At 34.4% G+C, this 19,815-nt stretch overlaps 1 long non-coding RNA gene and 3 other non-coding genes across 4 annotated transcripts; all 4 read left to right on the plus strand.

The window, feature by feature from the left end:
• Positions 1-12,171: 12,171 nt before the first annotated feature.
• Positions 12,172-16,601, plus strand: LOC120078111 (uncharacterized). The gene is made up of 3 exons (XR_016529567.1): positions 12,172-12,285; positions 14,588-14,738; positions 16,407-16,601. It is a non-coding gene; the product is annotated as an uncharacterized LOC120078111 (long non-coding RNA).
• Positions 12,715-12,790, plus strand: LOC120078858 (small nucleolar RNA Z102/R77). The gene has a single exon (XR_005482138.1). It is a non-coding gene; the product is annotated as a small nucleolar RNA Z102/R77 (small nucleolar RNA).
• LOC120078860 (small nucleolar RNA Z102/R77) lies at positions 12,905-12,982 on the plus strand. Its single transcript, XR_005482140.1, has one exon. It is a non-coding gene; the product is annotated as a small nucleolar RNA Z102/R77 (small nucleolar RNA).
• LOC120078857 (small nucleolar RNA Z102/R77) lies at positions 13,242-13,316 on the plus strand. Its single transcript, XR_005482137.1, has one exon. It is a non-coding gene; the product is annotated as a small nucleolar RNA Z102/R77 (small nucleolar RNA).
• Positions 16,602-19,815: the final 3,214 nt, after the last annotated feature.

Below are 19,815 nucleotides of genomic sequence, written 5' to 3' on the forward strand. Positions count from 1 at the left end.
TATGGGGTATAAATACAACTTCAAGAGGCTAAGAATAGAGTCTAGAAAAACTCAACCAATCCTAAGGATTCTCTAACCTCTTTAGCCACATAGACTAAATATATGTACATTAACACCCTCCCTCAAACTCAAGGTGGTAAAGTAGGAATCAATTTGAGTATGTCAAGCAGCGGAAGGAAGTGCCCAAGGAACAAAGCCTTGGTGAAAATATCGACAGGTTGCTCAGTAGTAGAAACAACTCGTAAAAGAAGAGTTTTACTCTGGAGATGATATCGAAAAAAATGACAGTCATTCTCAATATGCTTGGTGTGCTCATGAAAAAAAATCATTATGAGTAATCTAGATGGTACTATAATTGTCACAGTGAAGGATATTGGCAGACGACTGAGGAACTCCCATATCAACAAGAAGCCAATGGAGCCACAATAACTCTGACGTAGCATCAGCCGGGGCGCGATATTCAGACTCCGTACTAGAACAAGAGACAACATTCTATTTCTTACCCCGCCAAGAAATAAGAGAGTCGTCAAGATAGAAACAGTAACCTAAGGTAAAACCTTGATCAGTAGGATCACCAGCCCAATCAGAATCAGAGTAGCCGGATAATACTAGAGAGGACTGAGATGAAAATTGAAGGCCATATTTTAGAGTCCCTTTGACATAACGAAGAATACGAAGAACAATAGTAAAATGAATGGTTCGAGAGGCACCATGAACTGACTTACAATGTGAACAACATATGTAATTTTGGGACTAGTCATTGTTAGATAAATAAGGCTGTCAATAACTTGACGGTAGAGAGTAGCATCTTTGGGAGGAACACCATTAAACGGAGTCAGATGAACATTAGGGTCAATACGTGTCGGGACTTTAACAGAGTCAGTGATCCCGAACGCACCAATAAGTCCAAATCATACTTCGCTTGAGACAATGAATAGATAATAGAGCTCATTGATACCTTAAGACCAAGAAAGTAACTAAGTGACCTTAAATCCTTCATCTCAAAGTGCTCGCCAAGGTGGTGTTGCAAATTAGAAATAGCATGAGGATCACCTTCAGTAATAATCATATCATCAACATAAAGAATAATAATAATAATACCATGGTCTATCTGACGCGTAAAAAGTGTCATGTCATGAGAACTAGACATAAATCCAAGTTGAACAATGGTGGAAATGAAAGTTGCAAACCAGCCCCATGAGGTTTACTTCAACCCATACAATGATTGATGAAGGAAACGCACCTTCTTAGATGGTGGAGAGATACCTGAGGGTGGTTGCATAAAGACTTCCTTAGATAAAGCCCTATTAAGGAAAGCATTCTTGGCATCCATCTGAAATAGAGGCCACTGTTTGACTGCAGCAATGGCTAAGAGACTCCGAATGGATGTCATCTGGGCCACAGGTGCAAAAGTTTCTTTAAGTCGATCCCATATTCCTGAGAGTATCCTTCTGCCACCAGTCGAGCTTTGTAACGTTCAATAAAACCATTAGAGTGAGCCTTGATCTTGTAGAACCACTTGCAACCAATGGGTTTCTTACTAAGATGCAAGTCAACATAGTCTCATGTGCACATCTTGTCTAAGTCCTGAAGTTCATCACTCCTATCTTGCTAGTATTCGCCTCATGAAAAGATGTAGGTTCAACCAAGGAACTGATAGTGGAAAGATAGTGAAAATCTTGAAGGTGAGTGGGAGGTGCCCTTACCCAAATGGAGTGTCGAACAGGAGAAGCAAGGTCAGAAGTAGGTTCAGACTCCACAGGTGAGACAGATGACAGATCAGGATCAATAGAGACGGTCACAAATTGTTCAAGCTCAGTATTACCAGAAGATGCAGGTGAAGGAAAAAGATCAATGGAACCATCAAGAAGAGAGAGAAAAGGACCTGAAAGAGAAGCATCAAAGATCGAGAGACTAGAGAACATTGTATGCTCCCAGAAAGTGACATGATGAGAGATGCACAATCTATTAGAAAGAGCATCCCAATAATGGAAACCTTTGTGCTCGGTTCCGTAGCCAAGGATGCAACAAAGATGCGCATGTAGTTCTAACTTTGTATATTCATGGGGGTGGAGAAGAATAAAACAGACATAACCAAAAACCTTGAGATTAGAGTAATCATGAGGAGTATCATACAATCGTTCAAACAGAGAAACATTGTGAAGAACAGATGAAGGAAGACGATTGATTGTGTACATAGAAGTAAGAGCAGCCTCTCCCCAAAATTTTGGGGGACAAAAGGCAGACAAAAGATGAGCTCAAACAAAATCCAGAATGTGGCGATGTTTACGTTCCGCTCACCCATTCTGTTGATAGGTATAGGGATAAGAGTGCTAAAAAAGAGTACCTTGTTGGGTGAGAAAAGAAAAAAGATCGAAGTCTTTATACTCCAAGTCGTTATCTGTACAAAGAGTTTTGATTGTACGAGAGAACTGAGTGTGAATCATATTAGCAAAGTCAATATATCAAGGCAAAACGTTGTTTAAGAAAATATATCCAGGTAAACTGAAAGAAATCATCAATAAACAAAATAAAATAACGATATTTAGTGATAGTAGAAGTAGAAGCAGGGCCCCAAATGTCAGAGTGAATTAAGTCAAAAGGTTGATCACATATAGAATTGGACTGGGGAAAGGATAATGCAGGTTGTTTAGCAAGTTTGCAATTCACACAATCAAACAGAAGAAACTTAGAAACATTATTCAAATTTTTAATAGAAATCAAATGGCGGAATTTTTCAGAAGAAGCATAACCAAGATGAAGATGCCACTGATATATAGCAGAGTTAGTGACAAGAGCAGAAAGAGAACAATGAGACAAATGAAGTAATGTGAGCTCAAACAATTATCCCATTTTGCGACCCGCGCCAACTGTCTGTCCCGTCTGTCGGTCCTGAACCTGACATCCAATAGAAAAAAAGAAACAGTTATGCCAAGATCACACAACTGTCCGATTGATGTAAGATTAAAGGTCAGGTTTGGAACACAATAAGTATTGGAGAACTGTAACGTGTAAGTGTCAATGGAGCCGATATGGGATATGGTCATACAATACCATCCGCAACATAAAAGAGAGGAAGAGATTTGCAGGAGTGGATGTAGTCAGAAAAAAAACCAAAAGTCATATGGTTACAACAAGCAGAATCAAGAAGCCACCGATTACCTGGGGAAACAACAAGAGCGGAGGAATTAGATGAAATCACTTGTTTAAGCAAGTCCTATAAGTCACTCATTTGAAAGGTAGATGGAGAAGGTTCAGACTCAGTAGAGGAGGCAGCATGCATAGTAGAGGCACAACAAGGTTTAAAGTGCCTTGACTTTGAAGAATGTCCCAGAGGTCGAGGTGGTCATGTGGGACAATTGTCCAAAATATAGCCACGTTTGTGATAATATTTGCACTCGACTTTTGGGCAGTCAACAAATTTATGCCCAGTAAGTTTATAGTTTTTACAGAAGGGAGCTCTAGAAGTACTAGGCATATGAGTGCTGGCGAGAACAACCTCAAATTGCTTAGAAGAAGTGAGGTCGAGGCATTTTTCCTTAAACAGAATTTCTTGAATTGTTGTGTCTAGTGACAGAAGAGGACTGTAGTGCACTAAAGCAACACAGATAGACTCGTATTCTAGACGAAGCCCTATACGAACCTTAATAAGACAAAGATGATCAGCACTGATTTTAGCTTGATCCAATTATGTCTAAATTGGCTGAAGTGTGGCCAAATAGTCGTTAACGTATTAACCAGTCTCCTGAGTAAGGTTAACAAGAGTGTTGTATAGATAATAATGGGCTAAACCAACAAACTGAAAATGTGTAGATAGGAAATCCCACAAACTTTTGGCATCATCAATCACATCAAATTGAACATGAATGGTTGGTATAGACCTATTATCGAGCCAAGTGATGATCTGATGATTTTTACTATTCCAATCCTCTAACCATTCAACAAATTTCTTATCATCCTCGGTGGATAACCTAACTGGTTGAGGAATATCACCTATGACAATGCGGCACAGTTTACGCCCAATTAAAAAACTATTCATTTGATAGGCCCAAGTAAGGTAATTTGTTCCATCAAGGATAGTACTAATAGGGTGAAATACATGATCTTTCTCCACATGGCTCGGCAGTTGGGGGAGAAGTCTTGGCTCAACGATGGGGAGAAAAAAATTAACTCAGCTGCTTGGCTTGGCAGAATTAGCTCAACTCATAACTGGCTTAGCAACTCAGCTTGACCAAATCGGCTTAGCTCAGTCTCTACGGATCGGCTCGACTCGGTTTAAAGAAATTAGCTTGGCTCAGCTTGACAAGAATCAACTCGACTCGATGTAGTTGGTGCGGAGCGTTCAGGGATACTAGTTCAATTGAACCTACGTTAAATGACTGATGGCTGGTGAATCAACGGTTGACGACGGGGACCTATGCTAGCTAACATAGATCTGGTGCATAGAGAATGAATTAGATTTGATTGGTAAGAACAAATCTAAAAATGGAGATGCAGCTGGAGTGGTGAATCAGAGAATAGACACGCACGGTGGATCAGCTGGAGTGGTGAGCAAGTTTTGATCTGGGCACGAATGAAGAACGAAGACGCACAGCTCGGAGAGCAAATCTGGGAAGTTTTGATCTAGGCGCGAACGGAGAACGGAGATGCCCGACTTGGCCAGTGGAGTTGGGTGGGTTCTGATCGGGCTGCACAAACAAGATCTGGGCACGTACGGGATGCCTAGATCTGGGCATGAACTGATTGGTTGTGCGAACTTTGAGCAAATGGAGAACAGACCTTGCACGCTGACATGCATCTGATAAATGGACGGAAAACGAGCAGAGGGTATTTCTATACCATGTTAAGAATGTATTTCTATACTTGTTGTATCGTTAAGAATAGACCCTAGAAAAACTCAACCAAACCTAAGGACTCTTTAACCTCTCTAACCACATAGACTAAATATATGTACATTAACACATTTAATTAAGTTTCATGCAATGCTTTATCGAGAAGTTTAAACATGTGTTTGAATGAGATTCTAAAACATTTGTTAAAAGGTATTTCTCTATTTCATACATTCGAAAAGAGTTTCTTAATTAAGTTTTAAAGCATGCATTGTTATAAGTTTTCAAAAATGTTTTGAACACAAAAGGTTGTTCATAAAATGTCACTCACTAGGTTTCCCAAATAGCGAAGGAGTTTCGGTTGTCACGCGAAGTCGAGGTCTGCCACACTTCAAGATTTAAGTCCACTGTTTATGAGTTTCTGTAAATTAGGAGTAGGAATTGTTTAAGTTATAGTAGGTATGAGAGTTGTATAAACATTTAGTTTTTTGTAATAAAAAGGTTTAAGTTAATTTTGTTGGGGTTAATGCCCTAAAGTCTCGTGTCCTGTAGTTTGTAAATAATTTGTACGAACGCTTGTGTTGTATAATATATGATATTTACTTCACATCTTATATTTTGCTCAGTTACTTGTTTTATTTGCTTTACCACAAACCAATAAACATAAAATCCCTGGTTATCTGTATGTGACTCAAGCATGTATGTGGTGACATACAAGTGGATCATGTCTTGAGTGATAACCAAAATGGACTGTAGTATATAGATATAGGAGAAAAACTTTATCCTGGTAACGCTACGGATGCGACCCGCATTGTGGAATGGTCACAAGTGTTGTGACTTGTCACAGATGGTCTGATCCTAATTATTTGTGTTGGGGACATGTGAGCGGAGGCGTCCTATACAAAAAGTTTGTATAAGTCCTAACCATGAAGTGTTAACGTCTTATTATATAACACCATTCATGAAAGAGACTTCACTTCACTAGGATGACCATAGGTAACATGACCTCAATTCTGAGTGAGTTGGGAACTCCTGCCATTGAAGGCGGTCCTTTGATTTGTATGGGTGTGAGTGGCCAGGTCGCCGATTCAAACCTACCATTTTGGGGATTCGTCTGATTTGGGAGTTGGAAACTCAGCTACACAAGATGGAATTCACTCATTCCCCAAGGAAAGGGTAAGTAGATAGATAGTTCTCTTAAGGGCTGATTCCGAGGCTTGAACGATGTGGTGCCATATACCTTCTTTTAGCCCGAGAGGTGTTTATACATAGTTGGACTATGTTGTATTGTTCATTAGAAGAATCAATGGTACTTAAGGAGTGAGATGTAACTACAGGGACAAAACAGTAATTTGGCCCAGCTGTACTTACGAGCATATGTGAAAGGTCATCGTACTTATGATTTGTTATATTCGATGGACAGAGAAATATATCTGTGATAATAAGAGTTCAGTTGTTGGTCTTTAGTGAAATGCCTGATAGTTAACAGATGGTGGATCTCGTGGCTAAAGAGTTTAGTCAGCTATTCACGGACCGTTGGACCTTCGAGCCACAGGTTCATTAGGTCCCCTGGGCAGTTCAGATAAAGTCGAGAACCAATGTTTGGGTTAATTTGAAATGTTCAAATTGACAAGAGGAAGTTCGATTATATATGATATAATTGGACTAGTTAATTATATATGATATAATAGGCTAAATGTATGAGATACATTATTATGAAGGAAATTAGATATAAATATGATTTATATCAAGTAGAGGAGAAAAAACTATAGTAGATATGTGATATGAAACTATAGGTTAAAAATATAATATGATTATATTTATTAATATTTTAGTTAGTTAATTATATGATAATTAACCCAACAATCACATTTGGACATGGGTTAGTGGGAATGAGTAGGTGATTGTAACCGATGAAATTAAAATGAAATTGTTTCATTTTGATTAGTGAGTTCAATCGATCGTCCAAAAGAAAAAGTGAAGCGCGCGTTGGTGAAAGTAAACGATCGCTTAAAGAATCGAGAGCTTATGCGATAGTCGCCTCGCGCCTAAACGATCGTCCACCTCGTGCCTAAATGATCGCACACTTGTTCTTACACGATCAGATAGTGATGCTTGTATTTATGAAGTGGAAATATGGATGTTCTACATTGATAGAATTGTGTTGTGCATTCAAGTTTCTCCAACGGAATCCAAGTATAAATTCCTCTGAGTTTCCTGGTAAGTCCAGGGTCGAACACAGGGACTTGTGAAAACAGATTGCGTTGGTAATTTTTATAAAGACTTTGCGGTAACCGGATAAATAAATAAGGTGTTGGGTTTGTTGTTTGCGTTGATAAAAAGTAAATAAATGCGGCGGAGTTTGAAAAGAGTTGATAAACGGGAGATGTGATGAATATGCGGTGAACGGGTTGAGAAGGGTTTCGGCTAACACTCCCTAGAATGCGTTCATGCTATGCAATCATGCAACATGCATACAGCAGTAAACTACCTCTCGATGCGAATACCACGGCTTCTAAGGCTAGAACGCATGCGATATATGCGACAAGTCTATAGGGTTTACACCTAAACCTCTATTTCTATTTATGCGATGATAACATGACATCCACACAAATATGCGACCAGATAATATCATTTCCATCTCTAGGATGCATGCGATGCAGGTTGACAAACAGAGTTTATCTCTAAGTCCCTATCTCTTGTTTTTGCAGTTCTAATATTGCTCTCTCGAGTCCAGATTCTAACCTATCTCTCTCGAGACATTAGGTTCTTTCTTTAGACTCTCTCTCGAGTAACTCTAAAGAGTATTTTACACAACATAAAATAAGACAATCACAAGCAAAGAGCTTCCTAGGTCATGTTAGCTTAGTTCTTCTCAACCCATTCGACTAGTTTAGCTACTCATGCATATTAAGAGAGTGAACAGATGTAGAAATAGAACTTCCATTGTATAAGTATAAAGATGAAGTATAGAATAACAATGCAAGTATAGAATAAAGAGCCTGGTAGCAATCTCTTACTGCCAGGTGTTTACACCGTTTCTACTCGTGCTCAAAATATAATCTCGCTCTCGCGAGAGTTGGCCCACTCTCTGCCCTTACGCCCCAAGGTTCTCTCTCGAGTTGCCCTGAGCGATCTCTGGCGTCATCACTCTTCTCTTGCTCTGCCTTAAAATGGAAAGGAAACTATTAACAGAAGCGTGAACTAAACGGTAAACTAATCAACTACTTAACCCCTTCTCTGAAGAATGCCCTTGGTATTTATAGAGCATCCATGGTGAAAGGCAGCTTCTCTCTCCTGGTTGTATAAATGGGACAGCTTTAATTCCTGATTGATGCGCCGAATAATTACCACCGATAAAGTTGAATGTATTTTGTGACCGTTATTGGCTGTTAACTTAATTTGGATTCGACTATCATCAGCTTTCTGTCCCATCACTCTTAATTGGCCTTTCACTCAGATGCACCCACCATGTTGCGCAGACGAAGTTGCGGCGATCCTTCTTGGACGAATGTTTGCAAGCACGATCAATGCAAAGTCTTGCAGTGAAGTTGCACTCGACCAATGAATTCCTATGATCGCAATCTTTGCATTGCATTAACGCATATTCTACACAAAAATACAAAAATCAACTATTCTAATACGCTAAACGCGTGCGACCGCAATATCATGAAAACGATTCTTAATGGATGCAAGTTGACATATTTCATCAACGAAATCCAACATTGTTTAAGAACTTAGCACTATGATAACGTGCGTTTCTGCCCATTATCAGATAGCTTCTCTAAACGATCGTATAGTGTGTCGATTTTACTAAACGATTGTATAGTGTGCCGATTTTACTAAACGATCGTATACCATTTCCTAAACGATCGTTAAGTAAAACCTACACGATCGTGTTGCTTCTCTCAAACGATAAGCATTTTGTTATGTGATAGTGTCTTCTTCTCTCCCACTTGCTTATCGCCTACACGATCTGGTATTCCTCCTTCCTCTACCAAATTCACCAAAGACCACGCTTTGGGTTTTCACTCCGAGAATACCCGAGGCTCTTTTCTGGTGGCATCATCCCCACAACATTTGTGTTGTGCTGTTGTTCGTGCTATGTAGTCGACGCTGCTGTTGGGCGTTGGTAGATCGCGTGGAGGTTCCACTGCGTTGAGTTCCAAAGATTGAAGATTGTCTTCAACTGGTATGACACTCATTCCCTTGTTATTTTGTTGTTCATAGCATGCCGTTAATTAAGATTTGTTTACTTAACTGTGTGTTTTGAATGTATAATGTGTATTTCGGTCACAATGAGATCGGAGCGATCCGAACGTGCTCATGAAACTCTTCGGATAAGAGATCCTTCAAATTTATCTTTAGTTAATTGTAAGGTTAGGTAAAACAGGTTAGAACGGACAGTACGTATCATAAAAGAGTGGTATTTGTTGTCTTCACACCTCCTTCTGGGTGAAAAAGGTAATCTCGAAAAAGGATGTGACATAAGCATAGATTTAAAAATAAAAAACTAGGTTATCAAGTAGGGTCTAAATATAAATTTGCAATTTATGCCTACTGAGCTTAAACTTTCAATTTTGTGTTTAATAAATCCATGAATTCTAAATTTTGTGTCTAATAGATTCCTGAATTTTAAATTTAAAAATCAATTAATTATTTAGATTTAAATTTAAATTTGATGTCTTATTAAACCTTAAACTTTCTATTAAAATATCTGAACTTTACAAAATTCTTAAATCCAAAGAATAAATTTATAATTTAGGTAAATTATAAAAAATATCTTTGAACTATGTAATTTGTTTCAAAATATCCTTAAACTTTTAAAAATATCCTTCAACTTTCAAAAAATATTAGACAACATTATTAGAATTTAGTTTTAGATGAAAAGCATTAATACTTTGTTTAAAAAATGTCTTTTAACTTTTAAAAAATTCAACACCACCCTTAAACTTTACAAAATGTTAAAAATATCCTTATTGTTAGTATATGAAAAGAACCATTAGTACCTTATTTTAAAGATATATTTGAACTTTTAAAAGCTACATTAATACCCTTAACCCTTCAAAAAAAGTTTAAAGAATATTCATACCGGTCAATATGATCCTGTTTTCATATTGATACATTAATTTTTTTCTCCATTTGTTTAATTATTACCTCATTGTCTTAGTAATCAAACAAAACCCAACATTTAAGTTAAAATATAAAATTTCACAAAGTTCCAAATCAAAATTTTCTCTCAAAACTGAACAAAGTGATGATATGTCAAATATTAAAAGAGCCAACAAAAGAATATTATCTCGAACATAGAGAACCTTCTTAACTGATTACAACAAATAGACTAATTTGAATTGTTAATAAGATAAACAAAGCTTTCATTAGTACAAAAATTTATAGTGCACATGTTTCTTTTCTTTTTCCTTCTATTAATTGTTCTCAAATGATGACCCAAATTCTTTTTGTGTCTCCCTCTTTATGTATTAAACTCAAATGACATATTAATACATATCAACTACCCATGCATAACCTTATTAAACTATTTAAGTTCTTTGTTAATTTCATTATTTTATTTCATCTTGCTATCCTATATACCTTAATTGAAGGGGCAATCTTAGAGAATTGAGGAATGAAAGAAGGAGAATAAGAGGGTGTTGAAGAAGAAATAGAAAATAAGAAAATGTTAGATCATAAATTGAAGCAGGGGACAAAGATATGATGAAAAGAGAGGTGATGAATGTAGATAAACAATTTTCATCCACATACTAACGATAAATGTAAGTGCATGCATTTTGTAACTTTTTCTAAGAACTAGGTATTAATTCAATATTTTAAAGTTAAGAGACATTTTTTAAACGGGTTCTAACAATTTCTGTCCATTATACTAATGATAAAGGAATTCCTTAACTTTGTTTTGAAAGTATAGGATATTATTGAAATTTTTTTAAGTTAAGAGATGTTTTTGAAATAAAGATGGTTTCTATCTAAAACTAAGGGGAGAGTATTTTTTAACATTTTTCAAAAGTTTAAGGTTATTGTTGTAACTTTTGAAAGATATGGGATATTTTTGAAACAAAGCACAAAGTTCATTGATATTTTCTATAATTTTCCCTTATAATTTTAAAGGTCCAAAAGAAAATTGGTTTCAATCATATTTTGATACATGAACTTTGAATTTTGTTATATTTTAATTTCTAAACTTTCAAAACATTTGTCTTAATCCTTAAACTCTTAAGAAGTATTTATATTGGTCCCTATTGTCAAAATTCTGTAAACTTATTAATAGAATTATTGGGTGGTATGTAATTTAGATGACCAGATTGACAAATAAGCCGATCAATATTGGTATAAACAGATTGACAAATAAGTATCAACAAGCATTATTATTAGTTTTTTTTTTTTTTTTAAGAAAACAAAAACTCAATAAGCAGCATATGTTTATTTTTTTAAAAAAAATGATTTAAAAAAATTAAGGTAGAGTTTAGTTTACACAATTTTACTTACAACAACTAAAAGTAATCAAATATTTTAAAAGTTTTAGGACTAGATATTTTAAAAATGGTTAAACAACCTTTTGGTTTCTAAACTTTCATGAAAGTATTAATTTAGTTATTGAATTTTGGTTTGTAACGATTTAGTCAATGTACTTTCAATCCTATAACAAAGTTTCTAAACTCTAGTAACAATTTAGTCTTTATACTTTCAAATTTGTAACAATTTGGTCCCTAGCATAAAAAATTCAACAAAATTAGATCTTAATTTTTATTATTTTATGATGAAGACTTTATATTTTATAAAAATATTGAGTCTCTAATTAGTTTATCGGTTTAGTTAGGTAAGAAATCTCATAAAATATTATCACTAATTTTTATCATAGAGACTAAATTGTTACAAATTTTAAATTACAAGGACTAAATTATTATATAGTAAAGTTCTAGAACTAAGTTGTTACAAAATTGAAAGTATAAGACTAGATCATCAGTACAAATCAATGTTTAGGGATTAAATTGTTGCTTCTATGAAAATTTAGGAATTAAAATGGACTTATAACCTATAAAAATTTATGGACTAAAATAAAACAATATCCAAATTTCATAGTCAAAGCAAGAAATTTAAATTATCTTAAAGAAAAAGAAAATGAAAATGACAAACAATTTACAGAAATAGCGAAAAAAAAAACTAATAGACTCTGATGGACTTCTATAAATTTCTATTAATGATAACACTAGATTCTATCCGTGTTGGTCAAAGAGATTAAAATTTTACTATTTTATATAAATAGTTTGGTTTATTTTTCTATTTTTGAAAAATTCTCCGTTAACATTGTAATTTAACAAAAAATTGCCTTTGTTTAAAGCATTCATTCTGAGTTCTCAATTGTGAAGAGAGAGTTGGTTGGTTGCCCTAGAAAGATGAAAACCCTACTCTATTTAAACGGTTTAATGGCGCAGCCGCTAAGGTATGAAAAGCTTGGCTTCATTTCTTTTCTCTTTTTCCTTCAATCGAATCAGCCATGCTTGTTCTTCGCGGCTTACGACATTGATTCATTTTGTTCAAACTAATTTTCTATGTCATTGATCTTTCCAAATCTCTGAAGATCTTTTCGCTGTTGCTTTGCGATCAACTACAACGCTACCAAAATCCATACTTTGTTCTTCCAATTTTTATGCTCTTGTTTTTGTTTCATCTGTTTTCCTAATTGTTTGTTTGCTGTTATGATCGCACTCTCGTCTGATTTCGATTGTAATTTCCGTTTGTGATTTTTGTATCTACTTTGTGTTCCTCTTAATTTTAGTAAGAAAATTTTCCTTCTGGCAAGATGATTCTCTTTATTCTTTGGATTTCTTTGAAATCAGTTTTTAAATATTTTCAAGATTCTAATTCTGAAGAATGAAATGATGAGCTTTGTTGTTTTGATTGCCGTGATGATGGCAATTTTTAGTATTAGCTCTAGCTGATCCTTCTCGCTACAATTGATTTTGTTTTTCTGGGTCTTGTTTTACAGCATCAATTCTCTTTATTGTCTTTCATATGGGTTCTTCTTTCGGTTTAAATATTCTTATGGTTCAAATTGTTAAGAATGAAATGAGGAGCCTTATTTTAGTTTTGATTGCTGTCATGATGGCAATTGTTGTATTAGCTCTATCTGATCATTCTTAATACTATTTTGGGCGTCATTTTATCTCCCAGCTTAAAATTTTATTTCTTTCTCTATGGCTTTGAAATTCTAGATTAAATGTAATTAAGGATGTTTTATGGCTTATTCCTCAAAAGAGAAAAAAGGGTTGTTTTAGCTTAATGTCTTCTATTGTCTTGTCTTACTACTAACTTTGTATTTCTCTAGCTGATCAATCTTGGTGTCTTTCATATTGGTTTTCCTTTTAGTTTAAATATTTTTAAGATTCAAATAATCAAGAATGAAATGAGGAACATTGTTGTTTTGATTGCTGTGATGATAGCAATTATTGTATTAGCTCTATCTGATCATTCTTGATACTATTTCGGGTGTCCACATCCTTTTTTTTTATTTATTTTTAAAATTCTCGATTTATGTATGTTAATTGTCTATTTCTTGTCTAACTACATTGGAAATCTATGATATTGGTTGGTTATTGTCATTTTTCTTACAAAGTAGCTTTTTCTGTTTTGGCTATTTTCATGTTTCCTTTTAAGAGGCAATGTCTTTTTTTTCTTTTTAATTTTTGTGAGTGACGGTGTAATACATGCACCTCGACTAAACTCAAACTCACTAGAAAACTTGTGACCTTACATTATTTGGGTGTCAAAGGAATTGGTAAGATATTAAATCTTAAGTAGGTGGTTACCATAGATTTAACTTTTGATCTCTTAGCCTTTTATCAAGATCATGTCCCCTTTTTACCACTAGGACAACCCAGTATAGTTTTTAAGAGGCAATGTTACAATTTTATAGTTCTTGAATTATACTTTATTGTTCCTATCTTATCTTTTGTTATGTAGCTGTGCAGTGTTGGCAATACCGTTAATGATCATTCATTTTAACAATACTTATAGTCATTGTATCTTGTCTCAGTTGTAGATTGGTTTGCTTTGTTTGAGAGGAAAATGAAACTTGATGTTGGGAACATAATATCTCTTCTTTCCTTTGTATAGTGACGATTCAAACTCAAGGTTGCTAAGTTTATAACTTCTTTTCTATGTAATCTAGTTATATGCATTTTGAGGACAGCACATCAACGGAGTTCAAATTAAACTTAAATTTCTAAAACTCACCAAGTCTGAGTGGCTTATTTTCATTAAGTCTTCATTGACCAAGTAAGAATAGGTTATTAGATGGATGCCAAATTCATTGGACTGTTGTTTTGAGATATTCATTGTATATTTGGAAGAAAGGCTCCAATTTTAGAGTGATTGATAGTATTCAACTGTTTTGATTTCTCTTATTTACGTTATTTATAGTTTACTAGGTTGACATGAATGCTACAAGGTTAAATGTACTTGATGTTGGTACATTCTAAGCATATCCTTTATCCATGGCCCTCCATTATAGGCCTATGCTCAAGCCAACAAAGTCCTAGGATTCTATTTAGATGATGTTTGAGATTTTGAATTTTCACTTTTAACATCCTCATCATCTTCATTTTAGCTGAACCTCCAGTTCTAGAGAACTCCATAGTGCCAAATTTGGGACAACTTTAGCATGTAATAAGGTGATTTTAGGATCTATAGGAAAATGCTCTAGAATTCCCAACAATTGATATTCAATGTGTTTTGTTTTGAAGTCATGGGATCTGAATTGCAGTCAAGACTTGGAATCGCCAATTTTGATGGGCAAGATCTCGGATTCATGAAAATTCAAATTAAATGTTACATTACTTACCTTGGAAAGGAGTGCATGAAGCATTACAATCTTAATGGAAGCTCAATGATATGGTATGTTTGGCTACAAAGTTTCTTTTTAGGTTAAGTTCATTTTTGGTGTTGAGAGTATTATTTTCTTAAAAAAATTGTTAGTTCTTTTTTAATTATGTTAATAATAATAATATTTTATTTTAAGATTTCATATCAACTTGAGTTAAATGATATTTCATTAACTAAGGGACCAAAATTTGAAATGTTGGAGACTTACCGATCAATTATGGGGTCGTGGACCGACCATAGTATTTTGGGAGCTAGCATTCTTAAGACCAAAGAGGCAGTTGTAGAAAAAGGGAAAGCTCTCCCTTAGATTTCTTATAGCTGGATTTTTCAAAACCACGAGAATCGGGTTTAATTTTCATTTATTTTGTATAATAATTGTAGGATGAGGATACGAACTTTTGATTTTGATTTTTGGGAGAATGTTATACCAATTATCGTTTTGCTGACTTCCCTTTGGCAACGTAATGATTAATTTGAAACACAGCTCAACCTTTTGAGTGTAATTTATTGTTTTTTTTAATGAGTTGTAAACAAACTATTAGTTGAAATAACAAAGTAAGAAGTTGCCTCTCAAGATGCTTCAATTATCATTCACTTTATATGTTTGGGAGCAAATTTTAGATCGTCAAAATTTCTCTGTCATTTTTAAAATCACCTTAAAAATGCTCTTAATCCCTTAAATTAATTTAATTTTAAATTTTACATGATTTTCATATCATTGAAATTAGTTAGGAAAGATAAAAAATATGTCTCATAATAATTTTGAAAATAAAGAAAAGTGATTTTAAAACCACTTTAGAAACACTACTGAGACATTGTCAAAGAAGTTGATATTCTATGTTTATTAATCAAGTATATGATAAGTTGATAACTGCATTAATTTTAAAATTTGTTAACAAATGCAAATGGGAAATTTGTACGAATAACTTAAAATGACAAAAGACTTGTTTTTTATAAAAAAAAAATAAACGACTTTTGATGTCACATTCGAGTGAAATAATCAAATAAACTTGCATATGCGGAGAAACATCTTGTTCTTTCGCTCTCTTGTTCGTGCACTTTATTAAAGGAATTAAATGTCGATGTAGAAATATTTTAACACTTTTATCTTTGGATTGGGATGGAGAAAAACTAGAATTGATATTATAGAAAGAAGGCCAAACGTTCAATTTTCTATAGTATAGAAAAATTATCATAGAAGACCAATGCTTCAGGAAAATCCTTTGTAGGAACCTCCAAGAACTCGAACAGAAAGACACTGTCAATAGGGCTTTCCCCTTATGTTTCCATAAGGATCACGGATGGTGGGATCCATATTGGTAGGGGTTTGAAGAAATTTTAACAACATCAAAGAGATTTTCTTCTGGTCAAAAGCAGAATCTATAGTGAGGAAAAATAACCCCCTCACACCCATTCTCCACTCTTCTATATAATTGTAAGGGAGGGAGTTATTTTTATTTTAAAATTAATTAATTTAATTAATAAATATATATTAAATTATATTTAATATATAATAAATAATTAAATAAATATTAATTAATTAATTAATTAACTAACTAATATTTTGTATATCATGTTTAAGTTTTGTATTAATGTTGTTATTGTTATAGCAGTAAATCCATAGTGCATAAAGTACTTAATATTTAATAGCATTGAAACTATTTAAATTTGTATTTTTAGGTATCTTGGAGTTTATGTTCAAACAAAGAAGCTGAGAAGAATCAAGATTTGTATTTTTTAAGTATTTTAAGATTTATGTTTTGTAGATATTATTTAATTGTAATTAATTTTGTGAAACTAAATTGTATATTGTGTAAGGTAAAACTACTTAAATGTAAAAGTTGTTGATTTTCATTTATTTACTAAAATTTGTAAGATTCAAGTAGGTTTCAATTGTTGCTTAAAAGATATTAACGGCTTTGATTTTCGCTTAAAAAATATTAACGGCTTTGATTTTTGCTTAAAAAATATTAATTGATATGATTTTCAATAGATTAGAAGATTATATATATATATATAACCATTCTTGATGCCACGTTTTAAGACGTCGGAAAAAACAACAAAAAGTATGTAAAATTTTGAAACATTTTCCGATGTCAAACTAGATTGGCATTGGGAAAGCTAACCTCTCTCGATACTAAATCAGATTGGCATTGGGAAATTTATCCTCTCTCGACGCTATTCTGTTCGAATTTGGCGTCGGGGAAAGCTTTTCCCCTACATATCCAACCTTTTGTCAACACAAAAGTGGCATCGGCATAGGATATATATCCCGATGCCAATAAACCAATTTTTGGCATCGGGAAAGGTGACTTTTTCCGATGTTACCATTTTGGCGTCAGCATATCTCCTAATTCCAAGCATCGTGAGATCAATTTCTTACGACGAAGGAATTTTTTTGCGTCGGGATAGAGTTTTCCCAACGAGGCTTTCCCAACAACCTTGCCGACAATAAAAAAAACATCGGAAAAGCCTTTCTCGATATTCTTTTACTTTTCCTGATGATTTTTTCCATCGGCAAAAGTAAAATTTATTGAAGTGTAGGGTTTATGTTTTCTTAAGCAGATGAACCAAGTCTCATGTTTAATTTATAATATCTCTTAAAAAATCTATAATTATTACAATCTATGAAGCACAGATACTTCATGTGAGATAAAGAATCAGTATCAGACACGTATCAAATACCGATATTTCCAGATACGTATCTGACACGCGATTTGGCGTATCTATATTTGATGCATCTATTTCTATGCGTACTTTTGTTTTAAAGAAAAAAGACAAGTTACTCATTTAATCTTTCCCAATCTAAAATTAGGTAACCTATTTAAAAAGCTCATCACTCGAGTCCAAAACTAAAAGGAAAAAAAATAACGGATCAAACCCTAGACTAGAATCATTTAATCTTCATCTTCACATTTGAGTCCCCACAAAGTCCACCAAAATATAAACCATTTAGATATCTTCATCAATAAGTTCTTCGTTTATCTTCATACTTCTCTCTATAATCTTCTTCTTCTTCTTTGCAATATGAGTCACTTTTCTATTGCATTTTATTAACTATTGTACTTCAACATCTTAGATGTTGCTTTTTTTGTATTGTATTTCAGTATTTGTATTCTAGTTTGTGCTAATGTTATTAACTTATAGGCTAAATCTATCTATATTCTATATTTTTTTAAAGAAAAAAATGTATATTCAACATATCAGTATCCTTATTTTCTAGAAATATAAATATTAAAAAATATATAAAAAAAATGATGTATACGTATCTTAGTTTTTTAGAAATTGATGAATCGATGTATCCGATCGTATCCGTATCGTGTAACCATATATGTGTCTGTGCTTCATAGATTACAATTGAACAACTTTCCAGAATTTCTTAATAACTATAAATGATCAATCAACAAAGGGGTATATGAATGATAATCGTAATCTATGTATCCACAATTTACACATTTAATATGCTAACCAAGTCACCTTTAGTAATCCAAAGCTCCCAACCATTGTTCTTGGTTAACATAAAAGAGATATTATGTAACGACCCGAATTCAGGAGGGGTATATGAATGAACCGGTATCACATTCGAATGAGAGGGATCCTGAGAGGACATGAAAGTATGTTTAAGAAAGGCTTAAAGAATGGAAAGTTACTACCTATACCAACAAGGTGCACCTTCCTTTTCGGTGGCTCAATCATAAGAACTCCAAAGTTAAGCGTGCTTAGCTTGGAGCAATCAAAGTTGGTGGTTAATTTAGGAAAAAAGATAAGGGAATTAGGGTTATAAAGGTGTTTTTTTTTTTTTTTTTGGGGGGGGGGGGGGTCGACCACCGACGACCCGCAGCTACACTTCCCCGCTGTTCGTCCTCCGCGTGTCAGACCTCCAGCCAGCTGCAGCGTGCGCCGAGTTTCCCAGTCGTCGGCCTAACCCAAGCGGCAGTCACCAGTTCTGACGCGGGCAGTGTCGGTTGTTGCTGAACCATGGTTGATTTCGCCTGATTCTTTTGTTCGGGGTAAGTTTCGGTTCCCTTTTGGCAGCCCACTATCTTTTGAGATTCTTAGGCCTAAGCTAACCTTCACCCATGGAATTTGTGATTAGTTTCAGGAACGTGTGGCGGTGAAGAAAGTTTTCGAGCAGAGTAAGGTTTCATTTTAGGAAAGTTTGTTATCCTGAGGTAAGTGTTTTACTGCCGGTTTTGCCCTAAGATTTTGATAAGTTTGCTGAAAAATCTTTATGTCATATATGAGTAAACTTTGATGAAATCTGTTATGGGTAATTGTGTTGAAGTTGTCGTATGAGAATATTGTGATAAAGTTGGACGTAAGGGTAGACTGGGATACTGTGATAAGGTTTGATGCATGAGTAGGCTGGGGATAGTGTGCTAATGTTGATGTATGAATAGACTGTGATAAGGCTTGATGTATGAGTAGACTGTGATAAAGTTGATGTATGGGTAACGGTGTTAAAGTTTGATGTTGATTCATGGCTTTGATTGCATGCTTATATCTGAGATTTTAATGATTCTTGATTGTATGCTTACGTCCATATGAGATTTTAGTGGCTGTTAGTATTACCATTGGGCTATGCATGTGTGAGCCTTCGGGCCACATCCTATGCTTATATACGGTGTCCTTTTTTTGGGATCACCACTTGTGTTTATGCCTGGCCTTTGTGTCACTATTTATGAAAGCGTGCCTTCGGGTTCGCTCTTTATACCTATGCCTATGACGTCTTTGTGCATTTTGGTCCAATGGAAAAACTAACAGATCACTGAGTGGGCCCGTAGTGGGCTGCTTACTGAGTATATTTTTATACTCACCCTTTTCTTTCCCTATTTTTTTTATGTAAGGGTAATGATAGACTGGTGCATGACAAGAGAGATCCGTGACCTGGCCATTAGGACGATTTACTGCTTCTGCACTTACTATCATGTTTTGAAGTCTGGTTTAGGAGTTAGACATTTTACACTCTCATGCAAAATTTATTAATTTTATTATTTGACTATTTAATTGTCTTCATTTTAAAGTCGGGTTTAGGGGTACCCCAAACGGTAAATTTTTATTTTTATTTTATTTTATTTTTGTTTTAGTT

The sequence above is a fragment of the Benincasa hispida genome, chromosome 5 (genome assembly GCF_027475165.1).
Source record: "Benincasa hispida cultivar pf3 chromosome 5, pf3_genome.v1.1, whole genome shotgun sequence".
NCBI lineage: Eukaryota > Viridiplantae > Streptophyta > Magnoliopsida > Cucurbitales > Cucurbitaceae > Benincasa > Benincasa hispida.